Below are 15,380 nucleotides of genomic sequence, written 5' to 3'. Positions count from 1 at the left end.
TGAGCAAAGCTTCTTTCTTAGAACTGCACACCAGTGGAACTCTCTGGCGTTTGCCCGTTTCCCACCTGACTACAACTTGGACGTCTTCAAGTCCAACATAAACAAACTCCTGACAAACCGCCCCCTTAAGTAAGACACTCTATCAAAACCCCCAATACTAATGATTACTACAATACTATCTCACTGATTACTGTACACGCAATAACCCTTATCCCTGAGTGGCCTTCGGGCCTTGATAAGTGGTGACCCGCATGTAAAAAAAAAAAACAATAAAGAAATATGGATTTATAAGACCAAAAAATCCAACCTTGATCGCCCTTCAGGGCACATGGCACAGTGGATAGAAACATTGACTTTCTACGGTTCCAGGTGAGAATTGTCTGAAGATAGTGGTTTCAATCCTACCCAAAGTCGGCCAGAGGCTTAGTTGGCCCAAAATGTGATGAGACGAAAAACAACTATGGAAGGCAGAGGAATAGTTGGCCGAAACGTTATGAAACAACTACTAAAAGATGACCCGCAATAAATAAATGAATAAATAATACTCATCGCAATAATGAATTCCAATAAATAAACTAAACGTTACAAACTCTCATGTTCTCCACTTATCTACCTGATTTTCAAACTGTATAAACATGCCCTCCTAAGTATGATCTTCAAATCTTAATTGGGATCATCTGTTAGAATTTCTTTATTGATAGTCAAACAGCTCTTGGACAAATGGTTCAAAAGTTATCCTTCTTGGAGAATATTGGCTTCAGCACTAGAAGGTTTGTTGGGGACTTGCATAAATCCCCTGAAACAAATAAATAAAAAGAAATACACTACCAAATAATGTCAAATAAACTTTTGTTCATTTTCATTAAAAGAAAAGAAATGACCTTTTAGTGTGCGCCAAGGTGGCAGTCGATATAAAAGAAGGAAGGGAGGAAGAAGGTGAAGACTTGAGCATGAGAGAAAAAATTCCGTGTTGTGGCGAAGTGAGAGAAACAGAGAGCCAAGCAACGTTCTTTGACGTGCGAGAAAAGCTGTCATTTCAGCTACTGAATTTCACTCGGCGAGCGTTGTTGGTGTTGATTATCCCTTTCTCTGATGAGAGAAGTTCTCCGTGCCTTTTACATTTCTTTAGCGGCTCCCAGAGGCTTGCAAAAATAAGTTTTTTAAATCAAGCCCTGATTGGTCAAAAATTCATATTTTTGACACAAAAAAAAAAAAATGCCTTCAGCTACATCGGCTATTTCTCAAACGTCCTGTTTTTTTATGCAAGAGGTTTGGTGTGGGTGAATGCTGTAATTCCTGTGCAAATGAATTTATAAATTCTAATGTGTGTGTGTCTTAGAAAAATAAAATAAGAAACAGCACGGGTTCTACGGTTGTGTGATTAGGTACTCTCATGTCCTACACACAATTGTAAATTTAGATACAAGATTCTTATGTTCTCCCAAGCATGACTTTTGGAGTTCGTTTGTTAGGATTTATTTTCTAATAACCAAAAGGTTCTCAGGACAAAGGAATCCAAGGAATGTTGTCTGTGGATTCTCTTTAATGTAAGTAACTTTAAATTCTAAACTTTCTTGTTCTTCATTTCCGACTCGTGATACGACAGATATGTTCTTTAATTTAGAAATGAATAAACAGGATATTAATAAGAACAATAATGGTTTGCTTGATTTGGTAGAAAAAATCAGAGTGATAATTCTGCTTGTTCCTTTCTTAGTCTGTATGTTAAACTTTGAAAAAGGCCAAATACAATTTTTGAAGGCCAAAAAAAAAAAAAAAAAAGGCCGAATTTGTGAAATTTGGCTTTAAAATCTTACAACCTCGAACAAAAATACGAAAGTGACCTCCCTTTGATGTAGCCTCGTTTTCGAATATCATTATAATAATATATGATCATTTTTTATAATGGTGTGAGAAATAAACTTGTAGCAATTTCGATGTGCAGCAGTTCTTCACCAAAGAAAGAAGTCAATAAAACATTATGTAAAAAAAGGGAACATTCGAAAGAAACAAAGCAAAAAAAAAAAAAACGAACATTGTCTGCCAAGAGGTGCTGGACTGAAGGAGTAAATTAAAGATAGTGTAGGGCAAACAACATCGATTACGAAGTAGACAGGAGAGTTTCTTCCCTTGAAGGACAGAGAGAGTCCTGGCACCAGAAGGGAATGGATGTTTTTACCCCTCGTGGGAACGATGTCTACTTGAATTAAATTAAGACTCTAGAATGAATGTTATTATCTACGACTCACGATTGAGCCACCACAAAATTTAGTACCGCTTTATTGTATTATTCTGTATTGTAGTGTTTCTGCTTTCATTCACGTTTCTCGATATTGTAATAAATATGCATTTATGTACTTGGGCTTAGTCTGGTAAGTCATTGTATGTTATTTATGCTCGTAAGTTTTTCCTACTGCAGGTTAATTCAGTTAACAATAAGACTCTAATACTTACAACAAAAGATTGTCTCTCACAATGTTATTTCATCATTTTTATTGAACTATGTAGCACAATATTACTTTCTAGGTGTTTATTAGTACTTATTAATTTATCTCATTTGGGTCAATTTTATATTTAAAATGCAATGGACACTATTTTCAGAGAAATGTTATTAAACTCATATTTTTTTTTTTTTTACATGGAGGTCACCACTTATCAAGGCCTGGAAGCCACTCAGGGATAAGGGTTATTGCATGTACAGTAATCAATGGGATAGTATCGTAGTAATCGTTAGTATTGGAGATTTGATAAAGTGTCTTACTTAAGGGGGTGGTTCATCAGGAATTTGTTTATGTTGGACTTGAAGACATCCAAGTTATAGTCAGGAGGTAAACAGGCAAACAGAAGAGAGTACCACAGGTGTGCACTTCTAAGAAAGAAGCTTTGTTCATGGAATCTACGTTTTGATTTAGGCACAGATTAAGAATGGGGAAAATTAATGACAGTGGTTTCAGCTAGACGGGTGTTTATTGTGAAAGATTGGCGAGGTGGGACCAGAGATTGGAGCTCAGACGAACATTTGCCATGGAAGTAACGATAAAACAAAGACAGGCTCACAACGTCTCTTCTTTGGGAGAGAGGTTGCAGGAAAAGAGCATCCCCCACTAAGCTACTAGCGCTACTGTTATTTGTTTTTAAGCCTAATAAAACTATTTTTTTACGCTATCCAGAAAAATATCAGTTTTATGAAAACATGTTTCTTGATTAAAAATATTTCTCATTCTGTGGAATTTCCACGGATCCTGCTAGTTATTTAATAAAAAAGTTATTTAATAAAAAGTTATTTAATAATAAGTTATTTAATACAAAGTTATTTAATAAAAAGTTATTTAATAAAAAATTATTTAATAAAAAGTTATTTAATAATAAGTTATTTAATAAAAAGTTATTTAATAAAAAGTTATATAATAAAAAGTTATTTAATAAAAAGTTATTTAATAAAAAAATATTTAATATAAAGTTATTTAATAAAAAATTATTTAATAAAAAGTTATTTAATAAAAAATTATTTAATAAAAAGTTATTTAATAAAAAGTTATTTAATAAAAAGTTATTTAATAATAAGTTATTTAATAAAAAGTTATTTAATAAAAAGTTATTTAATAAAATATTATTTAATAAAAAATTATTTAATAAAAAGTTATTTAATAATAAGTTATTTAATAAAAAGTTATTTAATAAAAAATTATTTAATAAAAAGTTATTTAATAAAAAGTTATTTAATAAAAAATTATTTAATAAAAAGTTATATAATAAAAAGTTATTTAATAAAAAGTTATTTAATAAAAAGTTATTTAATAATAAGTTATTTAATAAAAAGTTATTTAATAAAAAGTTATTTAATAAAAAATTATTTAATAAAAAAATATTTAATATAAAGTTATTTAATAAAAAATTATTTAATAAAAAATTATTTAATAAAAAATTATTTAATAAAAAGTTATTTAATAAAAAATTATTTGATAAAAAGTTATTTAATAAAAAGTTATTTAATAATAAGTTATTTAATAAAAAGTTATTTAATAAAAAGTTATTTAATAATAAGTTATTTAATAAAAAGTTATTTAATAAAAAGTTATTTAATAAAAAATTATTTAATAAAAAGTTATTTAATAAAAAGTGAAGAATATCGCTTTATTGTATCAATAAAGAAAATCAGAAGATATTGAACATGATACCAATGGTTTTGAGCGGTATCGGTTCAAAGAGTAAAATAAACAACCAAGCAATAGTAGGTTGTTTACATTATATTATGGAAATGGTTTCAGACAAGGCATGGTGTACTGGATGTAAGAAGCTAAAATAAAACAAGTGAAGCATCCATGGTCCCCCGTGAGTGCACAGTAAACGAGGCATAAAAAAAAATTAATAAGTTCAGCATTTGCCTCCACCCCCACTCCCATATTTAGCCCCAAAAGTCCCCAAGGCTTTAGCATATTTAAATTGGAGTTCAGCACCATGCAAAACTGCTAATAAATAGACATACACAGGAAATTTTGGACAAATATGGTAAAATTGTCCCAAAAATGGAGTGTTTTTATTAGTCCTAAAAGAGCCCCTGAGGCACACCCAAGAGCTATCACGAAGTATATACAAATAAAATTATAGAGAAATCAGTTAGTTACAACTTTTCAGGAAGTTTTATAAAAATCTAAGGTATCAATTTTTTTAAGCACAAAATTGTCAACCAGAGTTTTCCCAGAAAATCCGTTCTGTTACTTTTTTACTCATATCATGTTTAATGTTTGTGCAAAATTTCAAAAATTTCCAAGACTCAGTTATTGAGAAAAGTGCGAACAGACGGTAATAATGATAAAATAATAAATATTTATTGATTTTAAAATACCAATAAAGGTAAAATCAATAGATCATCATGCACAAGTGTAATTTTACGTTTAGGAAAATATCTGCACATTTAACATGTTTTTTTTTTTTACAGAAATCAGGGGAAAAAAACAACTCTATAGTTAAATATTTAGAGATTTATAAAGAATCAGAATCGGAATTGGTACTTTTATCAGAATTGGGAATTTAGTACGGAATCGGTAATTGTATTGGAATCAGGAAAAATATTGGAATATATATATATACAATAGGAAAAGTTATTGATAATAGAAAAATATATACTGATACGTAGAGATTTATTCATAAATTTGAAATAAAGGGATACAATACAGGGCATAAGGGTTATCAAAGCTGTTTATACATGGCATTTCAAAACCGAATGCTTCTTATCAGAGTAGAGGAAATGCTAGGTAAGAAAATAGGGATGCAACATCTAGCTATAGACATATTAGGGGATCTTGTACAGGGGGTACATATTGGAGGGGAGACAGAGGATTAACAAGGGATTGCCATTTTTTTTATTGTTAACTTATCAGGCTTGACACTACTTTTGTTTGCCAATAATTAAAAAAAAAAAACGCTTTCAAATAAGTCAAAATAAAACAAACCAAAAATTATCTAGGTAGGTAGATAGAAGAGTAAGTTGTCTTGCCTTTGATAACATTTATTTATTTTTCACTTCTTTTTTGCTTTGTTAGCTATTGTAAAAAATGTTCGAATTTACTGCTAATGTCGCAAAACTGAAACACTGTGAGAGTTTGGGGCAGTGTGTCAGGACCACTTCCATTTTTTGTAAACAAATTAGAAACACACCAACCGGTAGAGACAGACACATGACTGACACCACCCAAACACGCCATCGCCATACATGCTAAAAATAGCAACAACTTTTTTCAACAAATAAAAATACATAAAACTTAATTTTTTACAACAAAACAAAAACAACAGATTTTTATTTCGAACAGAAAATATTATATTTACATGGAATAAACGCCACAGACATTTTTGCCAGTAAGAAATGCTGCCTAAAATTAATTATAGCCATTTGTTTGTTTATTGATACCATCGCCTGCAATCAGAGTACCTTTCAATAAAGTGAACGACTTTCACAGCAAATCCCCAGAAGAGCTTGGGAACAAGGAGCCACCCAGATCCCCACATTGATATGCTCAAATCAAGTCGATGAGCCCAGTAGCTGAGGGACTAAACTGCAGTAGTAGCAGTAGTTCAAACACCTTTTACGGGAGTAACTACCACAAACTATTACTGTAATTCAAATAGTACTACCTGAATGCGATACACACTTCACTCTCTGCTACTACTAGGCTACTGGGACTCCCCTCACAGCCTGCTACTCTAGTTCCTGCAGTTTCCAGCGACTCCAGCTCATTCCTGCAACTCCCATCGATTCCTGCAACTTTTACAGTTTCTTTCTATTGGCCACAGCTTGCTTCTGCAGCCGCCAATGCTTCCAGTCGCCAACTACCCATTCTAGTAGCCAGTGACATGACTTCACATGACTCCCCACAGTGACTTAGTCCACAATACATTGCAGTCTACATTGCACTGTAGAGAACCTAGTGTTAATTTTATAAAATTACTTTTATATATAACGGCTTAAAATGCAAAAGTTAAGTATCATGGTTCAATTGTGCTTTAAACAGAAACATTCATTTAGAACGCACCCATGTCATATCAAAGAACCTACTGTTGATTTTATATGCTGGGCCTTTCTACATGTGTGGTGATAAAACTTCTAAAATCCACTTGTGATGTTAGGATGTACAAGGTGTTAACTTTGATCAAAATCGCCTGTTCTTTCTTTCATCAGATTTTTTCGATTATCGATATTATCGAAGACATTCTGACATAAAACCTATCTAAGAACACTGCCAGATACACAAAGTACATAGGGAACAAACTCGTGCGTGCACACATAAAATCCACATATATATATATATATATATATATATATATATATATATATATATATATATATATATTATAAAGAAGTGAACCATCGTGTAAATTCAATCAACTAAAATAAGATGGAAAACGGGGTGAGGAAAAGGAAAAAAAAAAAAAAAAAATTGGGGCAAGTCGCATGTAACACATGTACAATTCAATAAAATAAATAAGTCGATTAAAAACAAGATCGTTAAAATATACCCGAAGCGCTTTTTGTTCAGACTAACATTTTCAAGGGTCATAAGTCTGAAAATTATTATTTTTTTAGAATATTTGGTAGTGGTATGGAGTAAGAGCGGAGAGGAGGTTAAAAAAAAAAAACCTAACTACCCAAATAATTCTAATTGAAGCCGGAGGTTTCTCTGCTTGCACAAAGTAGGGGGGCTGGCAATGATGGCAAGTGCTTCGAGGACAGACAGGTGGAACTTTGTACGTCCTCGGTACAAAACAGAAAAACACTCCGGAGAGAAAACAAGACCGCACTCCTTTTTATCGACCAAGTGTTGGCCGATGGACGATTCTATCAGTTGAGATTTTCTGGTGGTAGGTTGATGATCTCGGATGAAAAGGGGAACATGTTGGGCGATTCTGACCTGAAGACGCTGGGTCGTCTTGCCTATATAGATGGCACCACACCGACATTGAAATTTATAAATAAATGGTTCACTTCTTTATAATTATTCTAAAATTTTGCCAATCGAATAAAGTTATATATATATATATATATATATATATATATATATATATATATATATATATATATATATATATATATGTATGCAAAAAAAGTTTTTTAATTTTTTCTCATAATATTATTTTGTATTTCTGCAGGTCACCAATTGAAAACGAATAAAGAAAAGTTATAAGCTTTTATACTTTTCGTATTCTTTTTTATATATTTCCATTCATATATATATATATATATATATATATATATATATATATGTATATATGTAGTGGAAATGGTAATTAATAAAAACTGAAGAAAGTGCTCAATACTGTTGTAGAGCAAATATGCGTTTTATTTTTATTACCGTATCTTTCTGTTAAGTTACATTATTGTTTTAGCTATTCAGCCGTTTTTTTGGCCGTCTGTAGCTTCCACAGACCTTTACAGAAATGTTCGCTATTTTGGGATGAAAGAGTGAAAGAGTGAATGAGGTCAAGGGAGGTGAGGAGGGCGGAAGAAAGAGAGGAAGGAAACAAGGTGGGAAGGTGGGAGGGGGCGCTTGGTATGTCAGCAATGTTTTAGTTTTGGAGTTTAAGGAACTTGTGGGGGAGGGTCTGGGAAGTTCATTTCTGGTGTGGCTGAGGGCATAGGGATACATGGGGGGGAAGGGGAATATGTGGAGGTGGGGGGAGGGGGGTTTACTTTAAAATTCGAGTCTTAATGTTAAAGTTCGTCTTGTTGGTGAGATGATTTCTTGGTAAGTATGTCTTGGCCTGTTGTATGTTTAGAGGCGGGGGGGGCTATGGTTCGGTTTATTTATTTTTATTTTTTATTTTGTTGTTAATTGTTTGGAGAGGGTTAGCTAGCGGTCGCGGAGACGGGTACACACATATATACTTAAAAGAAATGGTCACATGTACACATACAGCCCTGCCCTGGCGTGCAAATATATGCACATATGTATTAACATATATGTATATATGCATTAACATATATGTATATATGCATTAACAAATTCCTAATGAACCGCCCCCTTAAGTAAACACTTCATCAAATCTCCACACTAACGTAATGTACTTGCAATAACCCTTATCCCTGAGTGGCTTCCGGGCCTTGATAAGTGGTGATCACTGTGTAAAAAAAAAAAAAAATATGTGCGCCTGCATGCATAGACACTCGCGTTGCTCTCGCTTACGTCAAATTTTCTTTAAGGTGCTAAAATTTGGGTACGCGTGCGTAGGCATGGATGTGCTCATACACAGATACACACAGACATCGACGCCCCTACCCCCAGGGAGGCGATTATATGGGCTCATATGCGCATATTGATTCAGGCATACTTGCACCCCACGCATCCATGCAGGCGCACATACAGATACCAATACTTGTGAACACATACATCGACATATATACATACATACATACATACATGCATACATACATACATGCATACATACATAGCTGCACACTCTCACACACTATGTGGACAGCAGGCAGCGGGAACATATACTTTCACATTCACACACGCATACACAGGTACGTGCACATATACATCGGTACCCAATGTACACACGGATGCCCACATGGATGTACACGTGCGTGCATACACACACATATACACCCAGTTATACAGACAGTTATTGGTATAGACATATTTGTCTGATAGATGTAAATCTAAGTTCATTTGTGGGTACATAGGCGCAATACTTTCGTTCGATGTAGGCATGGTTATACATAGATATGAGCATAAACTCATTCTCAGGGTTCTATACATAATGTTTTTTTTTTGGATAGATGTGGCTGCACATGGGCGCGCCGGCGTACTCCTCCGCATACAAATATAGCATACAGATGCACGTTCCCACACGCATGCATGTACACAGATATACATGCATACACGCATACACATATGCAGACACATATGCTCTCGTTATACACATCTGCAAAGATATATACCCACACTCCCTCAGGCACAGATATGTGCGCACGCATATACATTGTGGGGGTCGCCTGGCCTTTTTTTTGGGAACTGACTTCCTCCACAAATAATAAAATTGAAAATAAGAAATCTTATGTGCAACACAAACGGAGGTTTATTTCCGGAATAGAAATAACAACCAATAACAAGCAAAACATAGTTCTCAATATTTCAGAGTTCCTTTTTTTTGAGTTCATATGAAAGATGGAGAGTCCCTTTTTTTTTTGTTCTTTGAATGTTCAAATATGTAACAGAGACAATATTAATGTTCGTCTGTTAAAAGAGAGTATTAATGCGCGGAGCAGTGGAAATGAAATAATTGATTTTTGCACGCGGGGCAAGTCCTAATGAGAAAGCGTTGAATGAGTCGGAAGAGTTTAAAGAAACGAAAGAATGCTCGAAAGGCTAAGAGACTAAAGAGATAGATTTTGTGTTTGTGCATGTTTATATATGATTTGATTGGCTCCAAACGAGCTCTAGAAAATCAGTTTTAAAATATGTCCTAGGAGGAATTCCATTGGACGGAAGACATCACATGGGGTGCTTTCAACTACGTCCGCTCCTTTGGTATATAAAGGTCACGCCGGAATTTGCGTGGGTGTCATTTTTCATTTTTTTAACGCGCCGAAACAATCAATTGCACTGCGCGCCTAAATTGTATTTAACGATTTTAAATTTGAATATTAAACTGTGCCAACTGGCACAACAAACATGCGGGTATATAGCGTGACATGCCGTAAATGTGGGCACGGGTGTCATCCACATATACTTACATACGCATTAATAAGCGCCCACGTACCCGGGATAGTGGTCCTAGGGAGCCATGTTTATAGATTTTGGGGAGGAGTTTGGGGTGGTTTATATGGGGATTGAGTGCTGTAGTTATTGTTCTTAGTTGGGGTATTTATTTATTTTTTTTTATGGTGTTATCGATCAGTTTAGGCGGAAGGCTATATTGGGGTGTCATACTCTAAGGTATGCGCCTATGCATATGAGGCATCGGTTGGTTGTACATTTCCATGTGCACTTTCTTACCTGTTATACGTAAACAATTTCCGTGTTGAGTCGTGGAGGTTGCATGTAGGGTGTGTTGGGGTTGGGCAGAGGGGTTGGCTAGGGGAGGGGAATTGATGCCGATTATGGGGTATATATATATATATTTTATTATTTTACAGAAAAATTAAAAAAAATATACGTAGGATTTAAAATTTTCGTCGATCATTGAAACAAATTTTGAAAGGGGAAAAAACTTGACTTGACACCGGTTGCAAATTCCGGTGTTGAACCAAAGAAAACTATTTTTTTTTAGATGCCAATTTCTGGTCACTTGTTGTGTCATGGATTTATAACTGAAACGCTATCACCTAGCTCAAGTAAGTTTCGTTTGATTCATTCAGAAAATAGTTTTACAATTTTGTTTATTTTATAGATTTAAGCCTCCCGTATTGAAGCGATGAATCATTTTCATTTCGAAATTATTAATGAGTCATTTTTTTTTCGTGAGGCGTGTGCCTTCGTTTTTAAATTTGAACCTGTAGTTTTGTTATCGAAAAAAAAAGAAAAACAAAAAAAAAAAAAACTGCTACAACTAATGAAGATGCGCGTATAGACCAGCCCCCATGTACGCTGATTATCTGCTCGATAAAATCAGGTAACGAATTACGATATTAACCGAAAGGCGACACAAAACGAAACTAGGGTTCCTGAATTGTCAAACAAAAAATAGAAGACGAAAAAAACACTTACCGATTTATTTACATTGCATTTTAACTTAATTTGTCGGTACTAGTGCATTTATTGATCCGTAACATTATTATTTAAAAAGCCATTCTTAACATGGAGAGGGGAGGGTGTTTTGTACCTATTCTATACTTTAACCTTACAATTGAATAAAAAACAGACCATAAAACTTTAATTAAACTTGGAAATAGGATTTTAAAAAATAGCGCGGATCAGTAAGTGCATTAGCACCAATTTGTCTTGTCACTATAAGTTATTTTGATATATATGGAGAATACGGGCCGTGCGATTTAAAAAAAATTTTTTTTTTTTATGGATAATATTCTCAGGTTAATAGGTAACCCCAACACGCGCCCGCGCCACAGATTCCCCCCCCCCGCTATATGTAACACGATGTAACTTTAATTTAATTTAATTTAATATTATCATCCTAATTTTTATACCATTTAAAAGAAGCAGGTTTGTATTATAATGCACATAGATTCGAAAAAGGTTAAAAAAAAAACAAATATATAAAAATTAGTTAAAAATGAAAAAACTAAAAAAATATACAAAATACTGTTAAAAACCTACCGAATATATGTAAGCCTATATCACGTTAACATATGTTGAGCGAGTTTCTAACAGTATTTTGTATATTTTTTATTTTTAACTCATTTTCCCAAACTTACCGTGTCCAGCCAGCAGAGAGTTCGGTGGCGGTGCCATTTTAAATTTTCGGTACTAGTGCAGAGAATGATCCGGACATAAATAATAACGTTATTATTTAAAAAGTCATTCTTAACATGGGGAGGGGAGGGTGTTTTGTACCTATTCTATACTTTAACCTTACAATTGAATAAAAAAAAAGTATCATAAAACTTTAATTAAACTTGGAAATACGATTTAAAAAAATAGCACGGATCACTCTCTGCACTAGCACCTAATTTTCCACTACATCGATAAACACTGTCTTTTGTAGTGGACTAAGTGGATGTATTATATATATCCCCCAGTCGTACAAAATAGGAAAAATGAATTGTCTTGAGGAAGAAACGAACAACGTGTTAAATTGAATTAAACAAACTAGGATTTATTTCGTGAAGAAACAAATGAAAGAAAAGGGTACAGCACATGTTTAGTTTGGCATGCGTCTCTCGCTGTTAACTGGTGAGAAGGAAAGTCTATTGTGGTAGAGAGAGTGAGAGAGTCAATCCAGTTTGGCGTGCGTCTCTCACTGTTGGCTGGTGAGAAGGAAAGTCTATTGTTGTAGAGAGAGTGAGAGAGTCAATCCAGTTTGGCGTGCGTCTCTCACTGTTGGCTGGTGAGAAGGAAAGTCTATTGTTGTAGAGAGAGTGAGAGAGTCAATCCAGTTTGGCGTGTGTCTCTCGCTGTTAACTGGTGAGAAGGAAAGTCTATTGTTGTAGAGAGAGAGAGTCAATCCAGGCCATGGAGATAGAAAGCGTGTAAGGTGTACGTACTGTCTGTTGACTCTTGACCCCACACATAGTAGCAGGTGACGTGAGGCGCGTGGGCGTGTGCACCCCGGGAGGGACTGGTTGGTCCGTCAACTTCTCAGGTCGGAAGCCGAATTGAAAAAAAGGGAAACAGCTTATGTCTCTTGCTTTTATAGTTGTTTTTGGTGGTCTTTTGCGCATGTGTGGATTTCCCCTAAAGGGGAAGTGACGTTGCCCATGTGTGCGTACGTGTGCATACATGTGTGTACATTAGTGTGTGTGTGTGTATGCATGTGAATGGGAATATATCTACGTGTGTGTACATGTTTGTGTGCGCGTATGTGTATGACAAGAAAAATGGCTTGAGATGTGAACGCGTGTTTTTGTGCAAGACTAGAAAAGACTCGTACAATACTCCCCTTCCCAGGAAAAGAAAATATGCTGTGTATGTATGTATGTATATATATATATATATTTTTTTTTTTAAGTAACGTTTTGGGCATTTGACTTTACGTCCTGTTTTTTTGCTGTTGGTGTGGTTGTTAAAAAAAAAACCGTCAAAAATTGAGTGTGCTCATAAAAAAAAGTATTTACTTACATGTGGAAAAGGCGCTTACTCTTTTTTTAGGCTGACATTTGTTTGTTTTTTTATTTTTTTGTGCTGCAACGAGTTGCTTGGACAGTGAAGTGAATTGTTAGTTTGGAAGGAAAATTTTTGTTTCATGTTGACGTCATGTATCAAGTTGATGGTGTCTTCGCAAGTGAGTCTGCGGTAGTGTGTGTATTGTCTGTACGAGCGCTAGTTGCACATTCGTTCGTGCTGAACGGTAGTGTCCAGTTGACAGTGTTTTCGCAAGTGAGTCTGCAGTAGTGTGTGTACATTGCTTGTACGGGCGCTTGTTGCACATTCGTTCGTGTTGGACGGTGGTGTCCAGTTGCCAGCTGTCAACGAAACTTCCAGTTGTGAGTTTATCAGTGTGCGTGGTGCATCTCAACTCGTATTGTTGATTCAACTTCTTCCTATGTGTTAATAGGGATGTCCTGTAATTGTTTCTTTGTTGTTGCGTCTGCTGTGCGGGAGAGAATGTGTATAGGCCTATGTGATTTTACTCCTCGCGTTTGTTGCAGGGTAATGTCAGGAAACCGTGAAAAATATTTGTCGAGCTCCAATTTTTCTTTATATTCGGTATGAAGTCGACAGCTCCATGTTTATTTTTCTGCCGAGTCTGACGAGGCGTTTCGTCATTGTAGTTCGTTGAGTTTCTTGTCGGTAGTAGTTCACTTGTTTTTCTTTGTTGAAATGTTCGTTTTTTTTCTTTATCAAACAAAATGCACGTCTCACTCAAAACAATTAATTTAAAAAAAGTAGAGTCACCATGCGTGTTCGTTTCACGTCTTGTCGTGGTCGCCGGTTTGTTGCAAGACTTGTGGTATAGAAGGAAATGCGTGTTCATCTCGTGTTCGGGTGTCACCAATTTGTTGCGGATGTGGCAAAATAGGAAAAATGAATTGTTTTGAGGAAGAGACAAACAACATGTTAAATTGAATTAAACGAACTAGGATTTATTTCGTGAAGAAACAAATGAAAGAAAAGGGTACAGCACGTGTTTAGTTTGGGGTGCATCTCTCGTTGTTAACTGGTGAGAAGGAAAGTCTATTGTTGTAGAGAGAGAGAGTGAGAAAGTCAATCCAGTTTGGCGTGTGTCTCTCGCTGTTAACTGGTGAGAAGGAAAGTCTATTGTTGTAGAGAGAAGAGAGAGAGAGTCAATCCAGGCCATGGAGATAGAAAGCGTGTAAGGTGTACGTACTGTCTGTTGACTCTTGCCTTCACACATAGTAGCAGGTGACGTGGGGCGCATGGACGAGCCCGCCCCGGGAGGGACCGGTTGGTCTGTCGACCTCTCAGGTCCGAAGCCGAATTGAAAAAAAGGGAAACAGCTTATATCTCTTGCTTTTATAGTTGTTTCCCGTGGTCTTTTGCCCACGTATGGATTTCCTTTAAAGGGGAAGTTACGTTGCCCATGTGTGCATACATGTGTGTACGTTAGCATGTGTGTGTATGCACGTGAATGTGAGTGTATGTACGCGAACGTGAATATATCTACGTGTTTGTACGTGTGCGCGTATGTATATGACAAGAAAAATGGCTTGAGATGTGAACGCGTGTTTTTGTGCGAGACTAGAAAGGGCTCGTACACTTTCGAGCTGAATAAACATGTTACGGTAAATATCCAGATACGCTACAACAGAACACCGACCACTCTAATTTGTTTTTTGTTTTTTTTATAGGTAAATGAGGTCAAACTTGGGCAAATTTACCGTTTGCATGGTATTAACCACTGAACTACTTTCCACCATTTTGCAGCTTCCGTTTACGCTACGCGCATGCTCGCACTTTTGCTTAAACGACGGCTTCAACAAGCAAACTGTCTTCTCACATGCCGTACAAATCTTCCGCAGAAAATTTGAAATTAGATGAAAAAGAAATAAAGCAAGAAAAGAAAAGCACACCAAGTTGTGTGTGTGGGGAGGGGGGGGGTGTAATTTAATTTTTTTTTTTTTTCCAGAACATAGAATTTTCTAATTTTCAAAAATACATTATAGCACTTTTTTGGGTGGAAAATTTAAAATTAGCTTAAAAAGAAATAAAACAAGAAAATGAAAGCACTCGAAGTTGGAGAGGGGGGGGGGGTAATTTAATTGTTTTTTTTTTTTCTGAAACATAAAATTTTCAAATTTTCAA

The 15,380-nt window shown here is 35.1% G+C and overlaps 1 protein-coding gene across 2 annotated transcripts in view; it reads left to right on the top strand.

The window, feature by feature from the left end:
* The first annotated feature begins 10,704 nt into the window (after nucleotides 1-10,704).
* The window catches only part of LOC145249008 (palmitoyltransferase ZDHHC23-like), a 48,006-nt gene continuing 43,330 nt past the window's right edge, over nucleotides 10,705-15,380 (top strand). Inside the window, exon 1 of one of the 2 annotated variants that reach the window (XM_080110867.1) lies at nucleotides 10,705-10,834. The gene's annotated coding sequence lies outside the window, so the exon portion shown is untranslated. The remainder of the gene's footprint in view (nucleotides 10,835-15,380) is intronic. The other variant, XM_080110868.1, reaches the window with a different exon arrangement.

The sequence above is a fragment of the Euprymna scolopes genome, chromosome 27 (assembly GCF_053919585.1).
Source record: "Euprymna scolopes isolate OS-2025 chromosome 27, ASM5391958v1, whole genome shotgun sequence".
Lineage (NCBI taxonomy): Eukaryota > Metazoa > Mollusca > Cephalopoda > Sepiida > Sepiolidae > Euprymna > Euprymna scolopes.
The sequence above is the reverse complement of the archived record's forward strand: the minus strand, read 5'-3'. Positions and strand labels throughout refer to the sequence as shown.